This window comes from Onychomys torridus, chromosome 5 (genome assembly GCF_903995425.1).
Source record: "Onychomys torridus chromosome 5, mOncTor1.1, whole genome shotgun sequence".
Classification (NCBI taxonomy): domain Eukaryota; kingdom Metazoa; phylum Chordata; class Mammalia; order Rodentia; family Cricetidae; genus Onychomys; species Onychomys torridus.
In genome coordinates this window covers 34,526,333-34,548,629 of record NC_050447.1, presented here as the reverse complement: position 1 = coordinate 34,548,629, position 22,297 = coordinate 34,526,333, and the positions used below count along the sequence as shown (strand labels likewise).

General features: G+C 44.8%; 1 protein-coding gene across 1 annotated transcript in view; it reads right to left on the bottom strand.

Annotated features, from left to right (window-relative positions):
- Tango6 (transport and golgi organization 6 homolog) overlaps positions 1 to 22,297 on the bottom strand; it is a 167,819-nt gene that overhangs the window by 6,589 nt on the left and 138,933 nt on the right. The gene's annotated exons all lie outside the window — the stretch shown is intronic.

The following is a 22,297-nucleotide window of genomic DNA, read 5'->3' as shown; positions in this document are numbered from 1 at the left end:
TTTGTATGGGTATCTGTAAGGATATTCTGTCTCACGTGTGTCTGTGTACCACATGTGGGCAGTGCCCTCAGAAGCTAGACTCTCAGGAACTGGAGTTTCAGACAGAGAGTTGTGAGAGGCCATGTGGGGAATTGAACTTGGGTCCTCTGGAAGGGGAGCCAGTGCTCTTAACCCCTGAGCCATCTCTCCAGCCCTCACTTTTATTTTTTAAATAGTTTTAACTATAAAGGAGAGGAGTGGAAGCAGGAGGACAAATGCCCGTTTTCGTTCATATGTAGTGTGGCTATGTCATGTGGAAGCAGAGGGGAGCTTCTTGTGGGGTGAGGGCTAGAGGAGAGACGGGGGTTGGGGGGGGGGGGGGGGGCAGTAGGGATGAACCAAGAAAAGATCCTACAGGCTGGGGAGTGGCTGGGAGCACCACAGCTCTGCAGAGGACCAAATCGACTCCCAGCACCCGCTTGATGATGACTCCCAACCATCTGTAACTCCAGGTCTAGGAAATACAATGCTCTTCTGTGGTCCACAGACATATATGCAGTGAAACATTCATACACAGTGAGTTTGAGGCAATCTGGGTTACATCAGATACTTTCTAAAAAACAAACAAAAAGACAAGGTAGTTTTTCTTTTGTGTGGGTCTGTGTGTAGCTTTGTTCCTGTGTGTGCATATACATGTGGGGGTCAGAGGACAACCTTGTGTGGCATTCATCAGGAGTTACTTGCTTTTTTTTGCAGACAGATCCTGGAGATCACCAAACTCACTATGCTGCCTGGCCAGTGAGCCCCAAGGATCTATCTAGCTGTCTCCACCTTCCCAGTTCAGGTATTACAATCACACACCAGTACACCTGGCTTTTCTGGGAGGCGTTCTGGTAGTTGAACTCAGGTATTTACCTACTGGGCTATCACTTCTCTCTCTCTCTCTCTCTCTCTCTCTCTCTCTCTCTCTCTCTCTCTGTGTGTGTCTGTGTGTGTGTTTTTTTGAGACAGGGTTTCTCTGTGTAGCTTTGGAGCCTGTCCTGGAATTCACTCTGTAGCCCAGGCTGGCCTCGAACTCACAAAGATCCGCCTGCCTCTGCCTCCTGAGTGCTGGGATTAAAGGTGTGCACCAGCACCTGGCTTTTTTTTTTTGGGGGGGGGGTTCCTCTCTTTTTCATACAGGGTTTCTCTGTGTAGCCCTGGCTGTTCTGGAACTTGCTCTGTAGACCAGGCTGGCCTTGAACTCAGAGATCCACTTGCCTCTGCCAGGTGGGATTAAAGTTGTGTGCCACCACTGCCTGGCTATTTTTATTTTTTTTAATGTATGAGTGTTTTGGCTGCATGCATGTCTGTGTACCATATACATGCCTGGTGCCCATGAAAGCCAAGAGAGGGCATTGGATCTCCTAGAACTGGAGTTACAGATGGTTGTGAACCACCATGTGATATGGTACCTGAACTTGGGTCCTCTGGAAGAGTAGCCAGCACTCTTAACCATTGAGACATCTCTCCAACCCTCCCCTCAACTTTAAGATTTATCTTTATTTACGTGTGTGTGTGTGTGTGTGTGTGTGTGTGTGTGTGTGTGTATCCGTGAAGGCCAGAGGAGAATATTGTATCTGTTGGAGCTGGAGTAAGAGGCATTTGTGACCTGCCCAACATGGGTGTGGAAACTGAACTCACATTCTCTGCAAGAGCAGTGTGAGCTCTTACTTAGCTGTTTAGCCATTTCTTTAGCCCAAGGGGGGAAATATTTTTTTTTTTTTTCGAGACAGGGTTTCTCTGTGTAGCTTTGCGCCTTTCCTGGAACTCACTCTGTAGTCCAGGCTGGCCTCGAACTCACAGAGATCCGCTTGGCTCTGCTAGGATTAAAGGCGTGCGCCACCACCGCTCGGCTGTTCTTCAGTTCTTATCACATGGGATCAAGAAAACACGACAGAGCCAGGCGATGGTAGCAGTTTAGCTCCCGAGTACCACATAAAACCAGGTACAGTGATGCACACCTATAATCTCAGCACTTGCGGGGAGGTAGAGGCAGGAGGGTTATCTTTAGCTACAGATCAAGTTTGGGCTAGTTGGAGAGATACATATGGCCCTGTCAAACAACAAAATAATAAAAGTCGTCATAAACAAGACATTTACAGAAACAAGCACTCAGGAAAGAGTAACTGGAGTTACGGGTGGCTGTGAGCCTCCATGTTGGTGCTGGGAAACCAACTCATGTGCTCTGCTGGACAATTAGTGATTTTAACCACTGAGCCATCTCACTAGCCTGCACACACACACACACACACACACACACACACACACACACTGAAAGTCCACACAAAACTTACTTATTTTATTGTTTTATGTGTATGAATGTTTTTGCCTGTATGTATGTGTATGTACTATGTGTGTGCCTGGTGCTCACTGAGGTTGGAAGAGGGTATTAGATCCCCTGGGACTGGAGTTAAGGACTCAAACCTGGGTCCTCTGTGATCTTTACCACTGAGCCAACCCTCTAGGCCCCTGAAAAGACTTTAAAAAGGCGTTGTGGTGGTGATGGGTCAGCACGTAAAGCCACTGACAGCTGAGCCTGGAAACCTGGGTTTGACGCCTGGGACCAACAATTCCTTCCCAGAAACTGTCCTCTGACCTCCATTGGAGCCATGGCTTCCTACACTAAATAAGGAATAAAGGTCATAATAAAAGGAAAGCCACTATTATCATCTCTCGTTTTCCCGGGGCCCCATGGCTAGTGGCGGATAGAACAGACTCAGTGGTACTGAGTCTGGAGACGCGACTCTACTAATCACTCACCATTGTGGTCCCTTGATTATCCTTTCACTACTACGGACGAGTGTGCAGAGCACATCCACTGTTTCCCTCACACACCTGCTAAAGGCTCCAGCAGAGAGAATGTATGTGAGAATATTTTGCTGTCCTAAGCAAGATGATATAAAGAAAAGCATTCTTATTACCACCACGTGGAGAAAGCCTGGCTTGCCATCAGGGCCAAAGACACAGCCCCGTGTAACTGAAGGGTATTTACTTATTTCCAACTAAGGCTTTATTTGTGTGTCACCATTCACCACACCTTGAAGGATTGGAACAGTGAATGTTTTATGTGTGACACAAATACAGGCTAATTTTTTATATTTGTTTATTTGGCATGTATTATGCATGTGGGTGTGCATTTGCCATGACAGAGGTTCTCTTTTTCTACCATGTAGGATCCAGGGATTAAACTCACAACGTCAAGTTTAGTGGCAAGTGCTTTTATGCGCCTTTACCCTCTGAGTTGTCTTAATGTTCCCTTACTCCCTTAAATTAAAAATGTATTTATTTTATTTTTAATTTTATGTGTGTAGGTATGTACATGAGAGTTAGGTGCCTGCTGCCAAGGCCAGAGCTGTGATATCCTTTGAAGCTGGATTTACAGGCAGTTGAGAGCTGTCCAATGTGGGTGCTGGGAATTGAACTTAGGTCCTCTGAATGAGTAGTATGTGCTCTTAACTACTGAGCCATCTCTCTCTCTCTAGACCCTAAAATTTATTTCTGTATTAATAGCTATTATTATTTTGGTTTTCTGAGGTAGGTAGGGTATCTCTATTATGTAGCTCTGGCTGTTGTGGAACTCTCTGTAGACCAGGCTGGCCTCAGACTCACAGAGATCCACCCATCAGTGCTGGGATTAAAGGTGTATGCCACCATGCCCAGTTTATTATTATTGTATGCAAATGATGTGGATGTATGTGCAGAGAGGTCAGAGGATAACTTTGTGGACTGGTTCTCTCTACTTTTAAGTACATTCTGCAGATCAAACTCAGGGCACCACTCTCGCTTAGTGAATGCCTTTACCCGCTGAGCCATCTCACCAGCCAGTTAATGTTATAATGTTATAATGCATATATGAATTGGATGGGGGTGGCTCACGCCTTTAATCCCAGAATTTGGGAGGCAGAGACAGGCGGATCTCTGTGAGTTTGAGGTCAGCCTGGTCTACAGAGTGATGAGTTCCAGGGCTTCCAGGCTTACACAGAGAAACTGTGACTCAAAAAACAACAAAAAACTCAACCAACCAACCAACCAACCAACCAACCAACCAACCAACTAACCAACCACCACCACCACAACAACAACAACAACAAAACAAAACAAAAAGCAGATATGAAATTCAAAGGACTGTGACTAATACTGAGTCACAAAGAAGAACTTCCATCTAAATCATCATTAGAATGTTTAAAAAGAAAGAAAAAAAAAAAAAAAAAACAGAGACAAGGAAGTTTCATCTAATATGTTCAATTTCCACTTGAGTGTAACAAAGGACACAGGGTTACCGTAACACAGAACAGCTCCAGCGAGCTGTGCACCTTGGGAACAAAGCTTTAGTGCAGTCTTGGGCCAGTGTGGGTCAGGTGGTAGTGGCGTGTGTATCACACTACAGCATCTGATGGTGCTGCTGTGCGGAACTGAGGGCACTGGGGGGTTCTGCTGGGCCAGCAGGAAGAACCGACTCCAAGCCTGCAAGGCAGGCAGCCACTCCATGGGAAGGGAACACAGTTAGGGAAGCCAAATGGAGGCAGCTGCCTGGCCCAGATACTTTGCTGATAAAACCTGAAGCTTCTCTTTGATAGGTCTATGAAAAAGAAATCAGGGCTGACTCAAACAACAAGGCCAAGCTTTTGAGACACTGAGAATCCAGGGAAGTCAGCAAAGAAGGCAGGATTACTGACATCTAAGGGAGTCTATCCATGCCTGACTGACAGAGAACACAGACTCCCTAAAGCCCAGGCTGCCACTGAATTACCTGGAGGGTACTGAACCTTTCAGAAAGCATTTATTTGCAAAGTGTTTTGGTCAGACCTAGAGATAATGGCACCCTGACTCCTCCTGGACTATGCCTCACTGTGGAGTGGGAACTGCAGATGGGGTGGAAGGGGACAGGAGATATGCATGATTTTCTCTGAAGGGGGGAAATTAACTGGTCAAGTGACAAAATCTCTAGGGATGCAGACAGGTGAGAGAGTGCAGGGACAAGACCATAGAGGCAGCTGGTGGCAGCCCTGGTGGGGCGACGGCTCAGGGGTCCTAAACGAAAGCTAGGCAGCAAGACTCCCCTAGGTCCAATGTGTGTGCTTCTAAGCTAGTTCTTGCTCAGGCACTCCACCCAAGATTTCGGGGGTCACAGGCCATGCAGCCCACTATGGCGGGGACAGGAGCAGCAGCTGTCACAGAGGTGAGAACAGGGGTGGCAGCACCTTTCAGAATGCCTTTAAATAGCAACACAGGGAAGGCAGCAGCTTTCCTGCACCTCCACAGGCACCGAAATAGAACAAAGGCGTCAGGGAAAGTGGCCCGAGCCTGTGCAAAGATGGCAGCTGCTGCTGCTTCTGGGGAGAGACTGGCAGCATCTGAGACAAACTCGCCCTTCATAGGGCACTCAACTGCCACATCTGGAGACAGGCTTTGTTGTTTCCAACCCCCAGGATCACTATGCAGACACCTGTCAAGGGTGGAGGTCCTGTTTCCTTCCTTCTCTCAAAGCATTCTGCATGGGACTAGACAGCCACTGGGCAGAAAATGGGTCACCTCTGCCATTTATTGGTGTTTCTACATCGGCCACTGGGCTTTCCACATGTTTTATCTTGAATCCTGTGATACAGGGATTATCAATCCCAGTTTGCAAAACTGGGCTGGGGTTTAGGGAAGTTTAGAGATTTAGAATCCAAACTTGTATTTGCCGGGTCTGGCTTCAAAACCTTGTCTTTAAATGTGCATTACTAGGAAATCTGATCTGTAGGGAGGACTTGGTCTCTTTCCTATACTACCTAACTTGCTTTTTTTTTTTTTTTGGATACAGGGTTTCTCTGTGTAGTTTTGGAGCCAGTCCTGGAACTCACTTTGTAGACCAGGCTGGCCTCGAACTCACAGAGATCAACCTGGCTCTGCCTCCCAAGTGCTGGGATTAAAGATGTGTGCCACCACTGGCCAGCCCTAATTTGCTTATTGGGATGCTACCTGGCTAGTAGGGCACAGGGGAAACTGATGGATTAATGGTTCATTCCAGGGTAGGAAGTGCCAGTTTGCTCTGGGACACTCTGAATCATCACAATCTTAGCTTGGTCACACAGCCTTGGTATCCCTGGAATGGGCCAGGCCTTTCTAGGTTGAGAAGGTGCTAGCTGCAGTCCTCAGCATGTTTAGTGGGTTCAGTGCTGGCATGACTCAGGAAGAAAAGGCTGTAGAGTCTGACGAAAGGCAGAGAGATCAAGAGGTGCAGACATACCCATTTGAGGGTAGGTCTGTACTGTTGACTAGTGTATACACAGTGTGACACACACTGGAGAATGTAACCCCAGCCCTCATCAGAGGTGGCCACACTGTCCCTGAGGGATACTACCGTTGTAGCCCCTACACTTCTTCCACAGCTGCTTGTGAAAAACCTCTATTATCTTAATAGTGCTAGAGGGCATACCTTGTGTAGTGCTTGGCAAGCCACAGCCCAGCCTCTCTGAAAAATTTTGTTTGTTTTGTCTGTTTGAATGTTTAGATTTTTCAAGACAGGGTTTCTCTGTGTAACAGTCCTAGCTATCTTGGAACTCACTTTGTAGACCAAGCTGGTCTCGAACTCACAGAGGTTACCACCTCTGCCTCTCAAGTGCTGGGATTAAAGATGTGTGCCACCACTGCCCGTCTGAAAAACTTAAAATGCCTGAGACTCACCATTTTAAACTTTTTAAAATTTCTTATATTTTATAGGTAACTCTGACAATCTAGTAGCAATGATGTGTCTATAAGAAACTCAACAAGGGGTGTGTGTGTGCACACGTGTGTACAGGTGTGTGCGCACGAATGCGTGCGTGAGTGTGGAAGAGGTCAACTTCGGGTATCTTCCTCTATTGTACAGTTTGTTGAGACAGGGCCTCTCACTGATCCTAACTTTGCAAGACTGGCTGCTATCCTGATCGGCTTATCTCTGCCACTGGGTCTGACATGGGTAATGGGGATATTAATTTAGGTGCTCATGCTTGTGGGGCACGCACCTCACCTTTGAACCTTCTCCCGGTTCCCCCAAACTCCATAATCTGCTAAGAGTGAGGATGCAGCAGTACAAGATCTCAGCAAACAAATGACAGGAGACTTAGTGAGGGATGTGCCATGATTTCAGAAGTAGACGTCATAAGCAGCTGCCCAAGATGCAGCTAAGTGTCTATGACAAGGGCAGTGACTTAGCCTAGTACTGCATTTCTTGGACTTTTCCTAATTATGAACAAAAAGGTTTTTTCCCTAGCAACAGGGAACTGGAAGAACAATTTTTGACACACACATTCAGAATGCATCTCCTGGGCCAGTGAGACAGCTTAGCGGGTAAGAGCACGTGCTGTGCAGGCTGGACACCTGAGTTGATCCCTGGAACCTACATAAACGGCTGGCTTCGGGAGCTACATTTATAATCCCAGCACTCACAAAGACAGCATTAGCCAGAAGCTTGCCCCCAGCTAGCCTAGAGTATGAAGCTCAGTTAACACAAAAAGAAAGACCTGCCTCAACAAGGTGGAAGACTCCAGTTCCCTCATCCTGACGAATGCAATACCCACTGACTAAGGAGAACTGGAGACCAGAAGAAAGCCCCGTGGTGAAGGAAAAGAACCCACGCTTTTCTTAGCACATCTGAATCAGTTCACTGTTGTAGAATATTATTTTAAGGTGTGTTACTTCTGTTTATGTTGCATTTTTTAACTCTGTGAAGCTTTGTTACTGTGCCTGTGTAAAACACCTGATGGTCTAATAAAGAACTGGCCAATAGTGAGGCAGGAGAAAGGATGGGCGGGGCTGGCAGGCAGAGAGGATGTAGAGAAGGAGAAATCTGGGAGAAGAAGCTCTAGGAGACAGAGGAGGAAGAGGACGAGGACGAGGACATCAGGGGCCAGCAACCCAGCTACACAGCTACACAGCCAACCATGGAGTAAGAATAAGATTTATAGAAATTAAAGAATGGGAAAAGCCCAGAGGCAAAAGGTAGATGAGATAACTTAAGTTGAGGAAAGCTGGCAAGAAACTAAGCCAAGCTAGGCTCGGTGTTTATAATTAAGAATAAGCCTCTGTGTGTGATTTATTTGGGAGCTGGGTGGTGGGCCCCCAAAAAGCCACAAAACAACCAACAAAAGTTCACCTGTCTCAAGTACAGCCTCAGGCGTGCTCTGATTAACCCTTTGAGAACAGCTGGGCTGCCACCTCAACCCTACCTCTCACTGACTGTGTGACCCGAGCATCTAAACACAAACGTGCTGGACCTCAATTTTCTCATTTGCAAACAGAGTTTGTGAGCCTACTCGTCTCACAGAGTTGCTATGAGGATTTAGGATATAAAGAGTTTAGAGGCATACAATAAGCCATTAATAAATGTTAGCAATATTAAGTACATAATCTTGGAGGATGTGGGGTTTACTAGGAACACACTGCCATGAGCAAACAAACCATGGGGTAATGACCCATGAGCTAGACTAGAACCTACAGCATTGATCTGTTTGATCGTTTTCTTGTTTTTAATTTTTTAAAATTACATTGATTTATTTTGTGTGGAGGCCACAGTGTATGTGTTGAGGTCAGAGAACAACAGCCGATGAGGAGCTGGGTCTCTCCTTCCACTACGTTGGTCTGGTGGATCACACTCAGGCTGGCTGTCAGTCTTGGCAGCAAATGCTTTTATCTACTGAGCCATCTTACCATCCTGTTTTTTGTTTTGTTTTGAGACAGTATCATGTAGCCCAGATTGGTCTCAAACTAAGATACTGGAGATGGCCTTCAACTCCTGGTCTTTGTGGTTGTGTTTGGAGACACATTTCTCTGTGTAGCCCTGGCTGTCCTGGAACTCACTCTAGACCAGGCTGACCTCAAACTTACAGAGATCCACCTGCCTCTGCCTCCTGGGAGTGCTGGGATTAAAGGCGTGCACCACCACCACCTGGCTCAACTCCTGGCCTCTAAAAAAATTATTAATTTAAATTTTTTATTTTTATTAGGTGCATGGATGTCTTACCTGCATGTATGTAAATGTATCATGTTTTGCAGCGCCTTCAGAGGCCAAAAGAGGATACTGGATCCCACAGAACTAGAGTTACAGATAGTTGCGAGCCTCCATGCGGGTGCTGGAAATCAAGCCTAGATCCTCTGGAAGAGCTACCAGAACTCTTAACCGCTGGGCCATCTTTCCAGACTCTTTATGTTTAAAACGTATTTTAGTTTTTATTGAAAAATGAACCTCAATTTCTACTATGATACCATTTGTAAATGATGTGATCATCAACACACACACTTGTCTTGAGTCTTAAATGGATGATTAACCTCATTAAAATTTTCATATTCATACTGTGAAGTGGTGGCATACACCTTTAATCCTAGCACTCTAGAATCAGAGGCAGGCAGATCTCTGTGAGTTCAAGGCTAGCCTGGTCTATAGAACAAATTCTAGGACAGCTAGGACAGTTACATAGAGAAACCCTGTCTCAAAAAACAACAACAAATTTTTTTCACATTTATTATCATTCTGTAGAGCTTTAGAATATAACATCATATAGCTCCTTATTAATAGGCAGTACTGTTAGACAATCTGAAAATTGAGAGGTCTAATTCACTCATTCATTGGGTAGTGAAACAACCAACACCATCAGTTATTATTCCACCAACAACTACCAGGGCAAGATTCATTACTTTTGTCCTAATGCAGAGTTGTAGAAATCGGTACCAGATGCCTGCAAAAAACGTAGGTGCATACAGGGAACCAAAGACCATTGGTGACCGGCCCTGGGCTGCCCCCAACCTCCACTTCCCAGTTCCATTCCTTGCCCAGTCTTCCTACCATCAATCTGGGGTCATCTCACATCACCCCAAGAGAGGTGCACTCAGTTCTTTTCAGAGGATGGAACAAAGAGAAGAGAAGGGCTTGCTATCCAGATGCCCCTTAGATCAGCATAATTATTTTGGAGGGAGGAAAGTCCCAAGACTCTCCCCAGCCTGGCAACCAGTAGGGGCTTGGTCTCCTGTGTTTTCTCTCTGCTCCCTGATTTTTCCTGTCTCCTGAGATGAGAAATTGCTGGATGCAAAATTTAGGGCTGGGCTTTTGGCAAGAGATGGCGAGCCACGAGGAGGGCAAAAGGCACCCAGCCTGTTTCCTGTCTCTGCTCTCTGAAGACTTGCTGGCAGGTCCTGGAGGGCACCTGGGCTGGAAGCCAACTCAAACTCTCCAACTGCTCTTCTGTCATGCTCCTGGGCAGACAGTAACTGCTGTGTAGAGGTGGCTTGGTCTGGATTCCTTTTGGATACTATGACTTCCCAGATCCCAAGTAGACTTTATCTGGTCATGATCTGTAGAATGTAGTCCAGGTGACTCAGTTTCAGGGTATTTCCGATGACAGGGACATAGAAGACTGAGACTGTGTCTGAGCTGGGGAACAGTTAACTTATCTTCCTTGTCTTGGTTTCTTCACTTTTACAACAGGCATCTGAAACCACACCTACACATGATGCTTACCGAGACTGAATGGACTAATTCATGGAAAGCACTCGGACTTCAGCGCCGTTATATAATAAATGCTCAGTCCAAGTGTTTTGGGTGGTTTTCATACACATTCAGTTTTTGAAAAGGAAACTTCTATGCATATTGAGAGATAATATTTTGATTTGCTTGGATTTTACCGAAAGCAGTTTACCATTTTGGGAAATCAGACTATGTGGTGTCGTCACTGGTGGTCCTTCTGACATCTCAGTCTGTGTCTGTAGCTATCCCATTCATGGTGATTCTCTACGCAAGAGCAACTGAGTGAACACGTCTTATTATGATTATTATCCTGTTGTTTCTTTTCTATGTTGAGGTTGGGTCATTGTATTGGCTTAGAAATGCCTGCAATGTAAGTAGCTATACCTGCTATTCATCAGAACATAGGCAATACTCTAAAAAAATATGCTGTAACAATCTGTCCTAATAAAAATGCATTGGTCTGATCTAGAGAGAGACTGATAGAATGGACTTTTTCAAACCTGATTCTGGTATGTGTGTGTAAACGCTGTGTAGAGAAGGTCAGAAGACAACCTCAGTAAAGGTCCTTGTCTTCTCCTTGTTTGGAATAGGGCCTCTTGATTTTTCACTGAGTATGCAGGTTGCTGACCTATGAGTTTCAGCCTCCTATCTGCCTGCAGAACACTGAGCACTGAGATTCCAAATACGTATCTGTCCAGCTTTTACAATGAGTTTGAGGATTCTTTTTTATCTTTTCACCTGAGACAGGGTTTTTCTGTGTAGCCCTAGCTGTCCTGGAACTCACTCTGTAGACCAGGCTGGCCTCGAACTCAGAGATTCATCTACCTCTGCATCCCAAGTGCTAGGATTAAAGGTGTGTGCCACCACTGTCTGGCTTGTGTCTGAGGATTCTAATTCAGGTCTTCACACCTGAGGAGCAGCACTTTTGCCCACTAAGCCAAATCCTCAGCCTCAAACCTGGTTCTTCTTTTGCACACTGACTCACCTTAATGATGTCAGCTAAGGCACCCCAGATAACATGATAAATCTTGTTCCTGATGATCAAGTGAATTAAACACAAGGAAGAGTCCAAGAAGCTGTACTTTCACTAGCATTTGGCCAATGTCAAATGCCAGAGACAAGAGGAAACCAGTGCTGCTGCTTCCTGGCATTAGCTTTGGAAAACGTTAACACAGTCTCTCTACAAGCCTTACTTTTTTCATTTATAAAATGAGATGTCTGGATTCCTCCCCAAAGTTTGTTCCATGGAACATTATTACCTGTCCACTTATGATGGCAAAGGATCCTTGGTAAATGAGTTTAGGAAAATGGTAGTCTTTTTGCTATAAGACTTCTCAGACTCCTTATTAGGTCAACATGAACTGAATCTCTAGGAGGGACACCACTGCCTATAGTACTTCCCAAACTTTGACCTTATTTCAAAGGAGCAACTCAAGAGGTTACTATGCCAATGGACATCTTCATGGTATGTAAATTAAGTATCTCTAAGGTTTATTCTACTTCTTGAAAGACTCTTTTTGGTCCTTTTAGATCAGAATGAGAAAGATAAGGAAAAGGCTTTCTACAGAAACTGAAGTATCCAGATGTCAAAACCAGGTCTTCCACATGGAGATGTAAATGGGGATGTGGTGGAGGAGTAAGGGAGAAGTTTTCAGCATTAGGGGTTCCAAACTGCCCCCTATGTTATCAGTAGAAGAGGCTGAGAGTTTATAATTCAGCAGTAAGATGCTGAAGCCTAATATTTGTACCTTTGCTTCTCAAATCCATCTTCAATGTCATACAAATTTGTCTCTGTCAAGGAATCTATGGGATTAAATTCATGTCCTCAGCACTGATGTCTCACGGGAGGTTGAGGTTGAACCTGATTTTATACAGATCAGGAAACCCATGCCCCACTCAGCCCATGCAAACTGAGGATGGCCATGCAATCTTAGTTGGAACATCAAGTCTCTCCTCTGTAATGTTGGCTGTTAGGGACTGTGAGTGCTGGATGTTGTAAGTACCATATGCTGACCAGCTGTACCAGTGGGCCACAGTCAGCAGTGACATTGCCTCCTTAGGTAGAGCAAATGCAAGAGGAATAGACATGAGGTGCAGCAGGAATCATCTGGGTCTGATTCCTGGTTCCATTTCTGTGTTTCCCACCTCATGATGGCTCAGCCCTTCTTTTATGAGCGCAATAGGCTAAAAAGTCCCCTTGCAGGGCTGGAGAGAGAGCTCTGTGGTTAAGAGTATGGGCTGCTCTTACAAAGGGCCCAAGTTCGGTTTCCAACACCCACATGGTGGCTCACAACCAACTGAACCAGTTCCAGAGGATTTGATCCCTTCTGGTCTCTGTGGACACCAGAATGCATAGATACTCATGTAGGTAAAACACCCCCACACATAAAATCAATTAAAAAAAGAAGAAAAATTTAAAGTTCTTCTGCTAGTTTTTAACTAGGTGTCTATTATTTTAATTCAAACAAATTCCAAGTATAGTTACATCTGTCCTTCATACCGCCTTTTTTTTTTTTTTTTTTTTTTTCCTATTGAGACAGGGTTTCTCAGTGTAGTTTTGGTGCCTGTCCTGGATCTCACTCTGTAGACCAGGCTGGCCTCGAACTCACAGCGATCCGCTGGTCTCTGCCTTATGAGTGCTGGAATTAAAGGCGTGTGTCACCACTGCCTGGCCTTCATACCTCTTGAAAGTAAAATGTACATGTCCCTCTTGAAACCCCCATTGAGATGACAGTAAGGTTTTTGGTTTTTTTTTTTTAATGCTGTTTTTTTGTTGTTGTTGTTAAGTGGCACTATGTAGAACAACAACAACAACAACAACAACAAAAACAAAAACAAAAACATGGTAACAATGGTTATACAAGATCTGATACTAGAAAGCAGCTGGATGAATCTTGGAGTTAGTTCTGATTTTCCCCAAAGAGCAGATCTTTACCTCAGTATTCTGGTAAATTACTAATAGCAACCTTTTCTCTTTCACACAGCATAGTTTGGAAAGATTACCTAATTAACTAACTAAAACGGGCATGGTAGTACATGCCTGTAATCCCTCAGCACTTGGGAAGTGGAAGCAGGAAGCAGGAGGACCAGAAATTCAAGGTCAGCCTCAGCAATATAGTAGCAAGCTAGCCCAGCTATGGGGCTTTATTTTGTGATGATGAAAATGTTCTGGAAATGAATAAGAGAGTGATGGTTGCATGCCTTATGAATATACTAAAGTGATGAATTCCTTATTTTAAAAGAGTAAACTTTATGGTATATGAATTACATGATTTAAGCAAGTGTGTGAAAATAAAACAAGCTGTGAGGAGACAGCACACAATCACTTGACCTCTTTCTGTGTCAGCAGCAGTGGCCTTCTAGAAGCCTATCCCCACCTGGCTGGTCCTAGCCTGGCCTTTCTCCAGGTACCAACTTTCCTTGGGTTGTGTCTGTCCTTGGCCTGGCACCTTTCTACTCCTGACACCCTTTAGGCCTGTTCTCTCAGGCTCCTGGCTCAGATCCTTGAACAAATGTGCCCCTAAATATGCTCTTCAAGACTGAAGGGGACCTCACTTTACTCTCTTTAGTTCAAGGTCTCGGGCAATGACTTCATAGCTGCAATCCCACAAACATATCTCATGTTTGGCAGATGATGAAGACCTTGAAAAAACAGGCATCAATTTATGACTAAACATTGTTTGTTTGTTTTCGAGACAGGGTCTCTCTCTGTGTGGCTCTGGCTGTCCTAGATCTCATTCTGTAGACCAGGCTGGCTTTGAACTCAGAGATCTGCCTGCCTCTGCCTCCTGAGTGCTGGGATTAAAGGTTGTATGCCACCATGCCCAGCTAAACATTGTTTTTAATGCGTAGGAACAAACATTTGAAAATTGTGCTTCTGGTATGATTTGCTCCTTAAAAGTAAAAGATAGCAGATTAAGTCAGTCTTGAGACAGAACAGAGTAAGACCAATGTCTCCATATGCACAGGTGGAGTCATCTTTTGTGTCTTAGTGACTTTTCTATTGTTATAACAAAACACCACGACCAAGACAATTTATAAAATAAAACATCTAATTTGGGGGTTTTCCATCGTGGTGGGGAGCATGGAAGCAAGCCTGGCGCTGGAGCAGCAGCTGAGAGCTCACATCCCATCCACAAGCATGAGGCAGAGAGAGCTAACTGGGAATGGCATGGGATTTTAATACTTCAAAGCCCACCCCTAGTGACACACCTCCAAGGTCACACTGTTGTAGACTATTATTTTAAGGTGTGTTACTTTTGTTGATGTTGCATTTGTTTCACTCTGTGAAGCTGTGTTACTGTGCCTGTCTAAAACACCCGATGGGCTAATAAAGAGCTGAACGGCCAATAGCAAGGCAGGAGAGATGATAGGTGGGGCTGGCAGGCAGAGAGGATATATAGAAAGAGAAATCTGGGAGGAGAAGCTCAAATAGCCAGAGAAGGAGGAGGACATCAGGGGTCAGCCACCCAACTACACAGCAGGCCACGGAGTAAGATACAGAAGTAAGAGAACCGGAAAAGCCCAGAGGCAAAACAAGACAGGATAATTTAAGTTAAGCAAAGCTGGCAAGAAACAAGTCACGCTAAGGCTGGGCATTCATAAGTAAGACTAAGCCTCCATGTGTGATTTGTTTGGGAGCTGGGTGGTGGGCCCCCCAAAAGAGCAAAACCAACTAAGAACACCACACCTCCTAAACAGTTCCATCACCTGGGAACCAAATACTCAAATATATGAGCCTATGGGGCTGTTCTCATTCAAACCACCACAATAACCTTCTGACAGCTTGCTCAGAGGAGCCATGAGATGTCACCACATTTTGAATCTCTAGGCCATCGTTTGGAAGTCACTTTAAATTCTGTCAGTGTGGGTGACTAGACCCGAGACTGTTGTCCGTTTTCATTCATCACTAGTCAATTATTTGCTTTATGATAATATTTTCAGGAGGCTGGGGACATGGCCTAGGATATGGCAAGCATGAAAACTAGAGTTAGGATCCTCTGTACTCACACAAAACTGCAGACAGGCACGGGACCACCTAGAATCCTAGCACTCTAGAGTCAGAGACAGGGCGAACTGGAGAGCTTGACTAGCTGGAATCAGTCAGCTTCAAGTTCAGCAATAGACCCTGTCGCCATAAATAAAACAGCGTATAATTGAGAAAGGCACTCATCATCAACCTCAGGTCTCCACACACAAATGGAAACACATGTATGTGCACGTGCATACACGTGCTCTTGCACATGTGTGTACATGCACATATAGATGCACACACACACCATACACACAGATAAAACCTTTTTCTGTGCTCTTTCTTTAAAACATAGTACATTTAATATATGTAGGGAATGGTAGATAGAACAAGTCAGAGCACAGTTTTAAGGTCAGAAGGCCTGGTTTAAAACACTACCACCTACTAAAGTATGGTTCAATGAAGTCTGCTTAATTTCAGTGAGTGCAGTCATTTGTAAAACAGAGCCAACAACACCCACCCCCAGAGCTCCTGGGAGAAGATTCATAATATATTTAAGAACCTTTTTTTGGGGGGGGGAGCACTGGAGGTAGAAGCCAGAGTCTTGGGCATGCCAGGAGGCCATGAGTGACACTGCCCTGAGCTACACTGCAGCCCTTGATGCCACTTTCTAAGAGCAGGCGGCAGTGTCATTAGTCATGGCCCTCTATCCATTGCTTCCTAGTGGGAATAATGAAGTAAGAAAACAATGGTGTCAGAAGCCAAATCTACATTGACTCCTTTGGTTCAATAACTGTAGAGCATCTGAGTTCTGACACACTGTCCTAGTAGAGCCAACTGATGTCCTACATGAGGAGAGATGGGGCTGGCACATGCAATCTGAGATGACTGAATTCCAAGTAATGATGCATAGCTTCCAAAATTTGAGATGGCCCAGCCAGATATAGTGGCGCACGCCTTTTAATCCCAGCACTCGGGAGGCAGAGGCAGATGGATCTTTGTGAGTTGGAGGCCAGCTTGGTCTACATAGTGAGTTCCAGGACACCTAAAGCTACACAGTGAGAGATCTGTTGCCCCCAATTTTTTTTTTTTTGAGATGACCCATGGTGACATGGTGAGAACCTGGTACAAAAAAAAAAAAATGTAAGGTACCAAAAGTTCTAGACAGCTATTTAAACTTATTGTACCTATGTATGATACTGTACTTGGTCTGAGCCAAAAGTGATGTATACATGTATTAAACAGTGTAAGCCATCCCATTAGTGTGTGTGCTTTCATGTTCTTATGCATCAGCTAAAATAAAACATTTTCAAAATTTTATCCATCAAGTTAGTTGCCTATTTATCCATATGAACATAATCTGACCAGTCATTATAGAATTGTCTTTGGTAGAGTTTTTTAAAGTTGTTTTAAGGGGCTGGGGCTGTGATATCTCAGTGGCAGAACGCTTGCCTGGCATTTGTTAGGTCTTGAGTGTGAGCTTCAGCCTTGGCAGAAGTGAGGGGAAATAAAGAAAAGAAAGGACTGGGGCTGTAGCTCAGTTGGTACAGTCCTTGGGCAGCATGCATACCACAGGCCTTGGGTTTTATTCCCAGCACCACATAAACTAGACTTGATGGGGCACACCTGTCACCTTAGCACCTGAGAGATGATTGCAGGAGGACTAGTAGTTCAAGGTCATCCTTGGGTACATGGCAAGTTTGAGGCCAGCCTGGGCTATATGAGACTCTGTCTCAAAAAATGAAAGAAAGGAAAGAAAGACTCTAATCACAAAAGAAAATAAAACAAGAAAAATACAACCCCAGACCAAGATAACCAATAACGGGGCTGGGAGCACAGGGTTGAGCAGGTTGTGGTAGTGCTAATGATGGTAACAACAGTAACAACACAGCAACATAATGACCACTAGCGATCACCTTTACTGCTGCTCTTACACGACAACCTAGAGAGTCCTGAGACTCACACACGCAGCACCATCTCCCTCTTGGCACCTCTCTGTCACACAGATACAGCAGATGTGGAAAGAGGTTTGGAGAGGTTTAGGGATTTGTACCAAGATCTTGTTTAAAACTCCAAAGATTATCCTTGGGCCTCTCACTGTTTCTCTATTCCAGTGACAGAACTGACTTCTTTCAAGGTAAGCATGTGAGAAAGACTGCTCCTTTGTCTTGTTGGAGCTACAGTGTCGGGTGGGTAGAGGAGGAGGAAGAGGGCCACAGACACTATACTAGGAAGAAGCTCTTCTCAAGATGGCAGCGATAACAGATGGAAGAGGACGTAAAGGGGGCGAACTGGAGATTCCTAAGACCTTTTGTGTTTCTAGTTCCTGAAAAAGATAGATTGACGTCCTAAACTCCAGGACCTCAGAATGTGATGATGTTTAGAAACAGTGTCACTGTGAGGAAGGCACATCTACCTAAAATAAGGCCAAAATGGAGTAAGGTAGAGCCTGGGATGGTTGATATTGCTTGTCAACTTGACGGGATATACAATCATTTAGGAGACAAGTCTCTGGGCACAGCTGTGAGGGGTTACATAGGTAAAATTAGCCTCTGAGCACGCCTGTGGGTATATTATCTAGACTAGGTTAGCCTCTGGGCACAGCTGTGAGGGATTACCTAGTTTAGGTGAGCTGAAGTGAGAAGATTCGCATTAAAAGTGAGAAGATTTGTGTCAGGCGGTGGTGTTGCACGCCTTTAATCCCAGCACTCGGGAGGCAGAGCCAGGCGGATCTCTGTGAGTTCGAGGCCAGCCTGGGCTACCAAGTGAGTTCCAGGAAAGTATACAAAGAAACCCTGTCTCAGGAAAAAAAAAAAAAGAAAAGAAAAGAAAAAAGCGAGAAGATTTTTGCATTAGCTGTGAGTGACACACCATTCCATGTGTTGGGGATCCTGGGCTACATAAAAAGAGAAAGAGCTGAGTATTAGCATTCATTCCTCGGTTTTGGACTTCAATATGTTCTTGTTGCCATGATTTCCCTGCCAAGACGGACACCATCCCCTTGAACTATAAACTGAAACTCCTCCTTCAGGAAGTTGCTGTCTGGTATTTTTCAGAGCAATGGGAAAGGTAACTAATAAAGTCCGCAATCCAACAAGACGGATGTCCTTATTGGGAGACAGTCATACAGAGATGGGATGAAATGCTATATCTACAGGTAAATAACCATGACTAATCAGAAGAGGATGTAGTGAGATTCTGCTGCTTTATCACACCCGGGGTGTGATGCTCTGTCATGTGCCATGGCAATGGAACTCAAGACCTAAAGAGGATTTTTTCTTTGATGCTTAGAACAGTGAAGATTAGAATATCTAAAAGCATGTCAAGAGGGAGCTGTATGGAGGGAAGAGACTATAAATATACAGTCTATTGTGAAATTCTGACTATGTAGGACAACAAGGGTTTGTATTAAGCATCAGTTCTAATGTGAAACCTGAGACCACACCAGTCACAGTAGCTGACTGGCAGGGTGCTGCCTGGTTAGCAGGTTAGTGCTTCATGCTGCCAGGAAGGTTCTTTGGTTTAGCTTCTTGTAGGGCTCTCCTATCCACATTTTCAAGGGTGCAGAGGAAGATGTATTACTTGGACCCCAGTCAGTTATACAGAAATGTTCCTTCCATTGCTCCCCGCATGGAGACTTCTATGCCCAAAAGAGCAGTGTCTGTGGAGATCATTCTGGGAAGGACACTCATCTATTTACTGTACTCACAGTATAAAACAAACCAAATGATCCCAAAATAACTTCCAAGATAAGGGGAAAAACTAACAAAGGAAAAAAACTTTGCATTTGATCTGTGTTTGCTTATGACTTGAATCTGCCAGTGATCAAGTCTCACTCCCCAGTCTCTACTTGGCCTAGACAGACAAGCAGCAGTGAACCCGGGACACAGGCATTCCGTCTCGTGGACGGACCACAGCACCTTCTGTGATTGGAAAGCAGAGCACTAAACCCAAACCACTCCCTTCCTTTCAGCACGATTTCCTTTCACAGAAACTGCTATTATGATGGCTACGAGTGAGGATGAGAGAAGCGGGTGAGAGGCAACTCAGAAAATTACTTTCAAATCTCTTCATGCCCTAATGCCAATACACTTCGAACAAGGCTCCACAAAAGCTAAATTCTTATTAGATGCCTGGTGTTTATAGAATGCTAACTGTATAGACACTCGTGCCTTCATAACAATGTCAAGAGGGAGGCTTCTACCATCAGTCTAGCACTGCATATCAGCTATGGCGGCATATTCCTACGAGTCCAGTCCTCTGAGGCACATGCGGAAGATCGTGAGTCTAGGTTAGCCTGGGTTACATAGAAACCCCATGTGATTGCTAGTTTTATGCCAACTTAACACAAGCAATGGTCAGCTGATAGGAGAGAATCTCAACTGAGAAATGCCTCCATGAGAGTGGGCTGTAGGCAAGCCTGTACAGCATTTTCTTAATTAGTGACCGATGGGGAGGGTCCAGCCCATTGTAGGTGGGGCCACCCCTGGGTTAGTGGTCCTGGGTTCTAAAAGAAATAGGCTGAGCAAGCCATGGGGAACAAGCCAGTAAGCAACACTATTTCATGGACTCTGCATCAGGTCCTGCCTTCAGGTTCTTGCCCTGTTTTGAGTTCCTGTCCTGACTTCTTTCAATGATGAACAGTGATGTGGAAGTGTAAGTCAAATAAACCCCAAATAAATCTTCCCCAGGTTGCTTTGGTCATGGTGTTTCATCACAGCAATAATAACTCTAAGGCACTCCACTTCAAAAAACAAAAGCTAGACATGATGGTCTACACTTTTTGTTTTGTTTTGTTTTTTGAGGCAGGGTTTTATGTGTATCCCTGGCTGTCCTGGAACTTGCTCTGTTGACCAGGTTGGCTTCAAACTCAGAGATCCACCTGCCTCTGTCTCATGAGCTCTGGGATTAAAGGTGTGCACTACCACTGTCTGGCGCCTTTCTTTTTTAAACGTGTAGCTCAGGCTGTCCTGGAACTCGTGATCTTCCTCTTCAGCATATCCTACCAGTGTGTCCAACCAGCTGTTTTTGTTTTTATTTAATTGAGATAGCTTTGTTATGTAGTTCTGGCTGGCCTAGAACTTGCTATATAGACTAGGCTGGCTTTGAACTTGAGTGATCCTCTTACCTCTGACTTTGGGGCTGAGATTACAGGCATGTGACACCAGGCCCAGCTGCTCCTTTTTCTATTGTATATGCAGCTGGTTTCCCTAGTTCATGGCAGTTACACCTTACAAAGTCACGTGAGTGCTGAATTAGTGGGTACTGAGGTTTTGCTTCCACTGGAAATACAAGGTAGGTTCATAGCCTGGTTCTGCTAAAGCATTTACTTTTTTTTTTTTTTTCTTTCTGAGACAGGGTTTCTCTGCAGCTTTGGAGCTTGTCCTGGACTAGCTCTGTAGACCAGCTGGCCTCGAACTCACAGAGATCCACCTGCCTCTGCCTCCCGAGCGCTAGGATTACAGGCGTGCGCCACCACCACACGGCTAGTACTTACTTTTTATTTGGTTTCTCGAGACAGGGTTTCCCTGTATAACAGCTTTAGCTGTTCTGAAACTCACTCTGTAGACCAGGCTGGCCTCGAACTCACAGAGATCTGTTTGCCTCTGCCTTTCAAGTGCTGGAATTAAAGGCGTGTGCCACCACTGCTCAGCTGTAAGTTCTTTAAAAAAAAAAAAGAAAGAAAGAAAGACAAAAAAAAAAAAACCCCTCTGTTCTTCACTAGATTCCATCTTCTAGTTTTGGTCAAAAAGACTTCTTTTCTAAGGTCCTTACAGTACCACATGCCTCATCAAATAACCTGTCCCCACAGTGAAAGCCGAGAAAACAGGAAGTCCTATGCACACAATGGGCCCTTTAAGCCTGCACTCTCTGAAGAATCTGCCTGCATTTTGGAGCCTCTTCAATGGGGGACACTTGGCACAGCCTTGAGGCGGGGAGGGGCTTGGACCTGCCTCTAATAAATGTACCTCCCCATGGGAGGTCTTACCTTCTTATAGAAGGGAATGGGGGGGGTGTTGGGAAGGGGAGGTTGAAGTGCAGGAGGAGGAAAGAGGGGAATCTTTGGTATGTAAAATGAATAAAATCTTTTTTCTTAATTTAAAAAGAAGCTGGGCGGTGGTGGCATACCCTTTAATCCCAGCACTGGGGAGGCAGAGGCAGGAGGATCTCTGTGAGTTCAAGGCCAGCCTGGTCTACAGAGTGAGATCCAGGAAAGGTGCAAAGCTACACAGAGAAACCCTGTCTTGAAAAACCAAACCAAACCAAACTAAAAACAACAAAAGAACCTGCCTGCTCCGCCTCCCTCTCTCAGGGAGCTAGTCACTGGTCTGACTATATGGCTGCTATCTGAAGGCGTGCCAGCTTCACAGGACAATGCTTAACTTCTACTGCCCTAATTACTGCCTCTGGACCAGATCTGTGAGCACGCATACTCTAATCATTTATAATACATAGAATAAGTGAGTCACTGGGCAAAGATCAAACTTGGGAAGAGAGCAGTAGTTACCACCATCTCTATTCTGTTGCTTAGCTCGCTTTTTTCTGTGTTGAGAAGGTCGATTCTTAACTTTGAAACCAACACCAGTTACAGTTCTGAACATGCCATGCCTCCTCTCCTGGGTATTCCTAGTAAATTTATTTTTTAGTCAAGGTAAGGTAGATAGGAGTCTAAAGAAGGTAATGTCTGGCTTATTAACTGCAATGCTATATATTCAACAAATATACTCTAAAGCTAAATCAAAGAAGAGACATTTTTCTTCAGTATGACAGTGAGTGCAGATTTTGTGTTGACTGCCATAAAACAACACTCTGGCTGCTTCCGA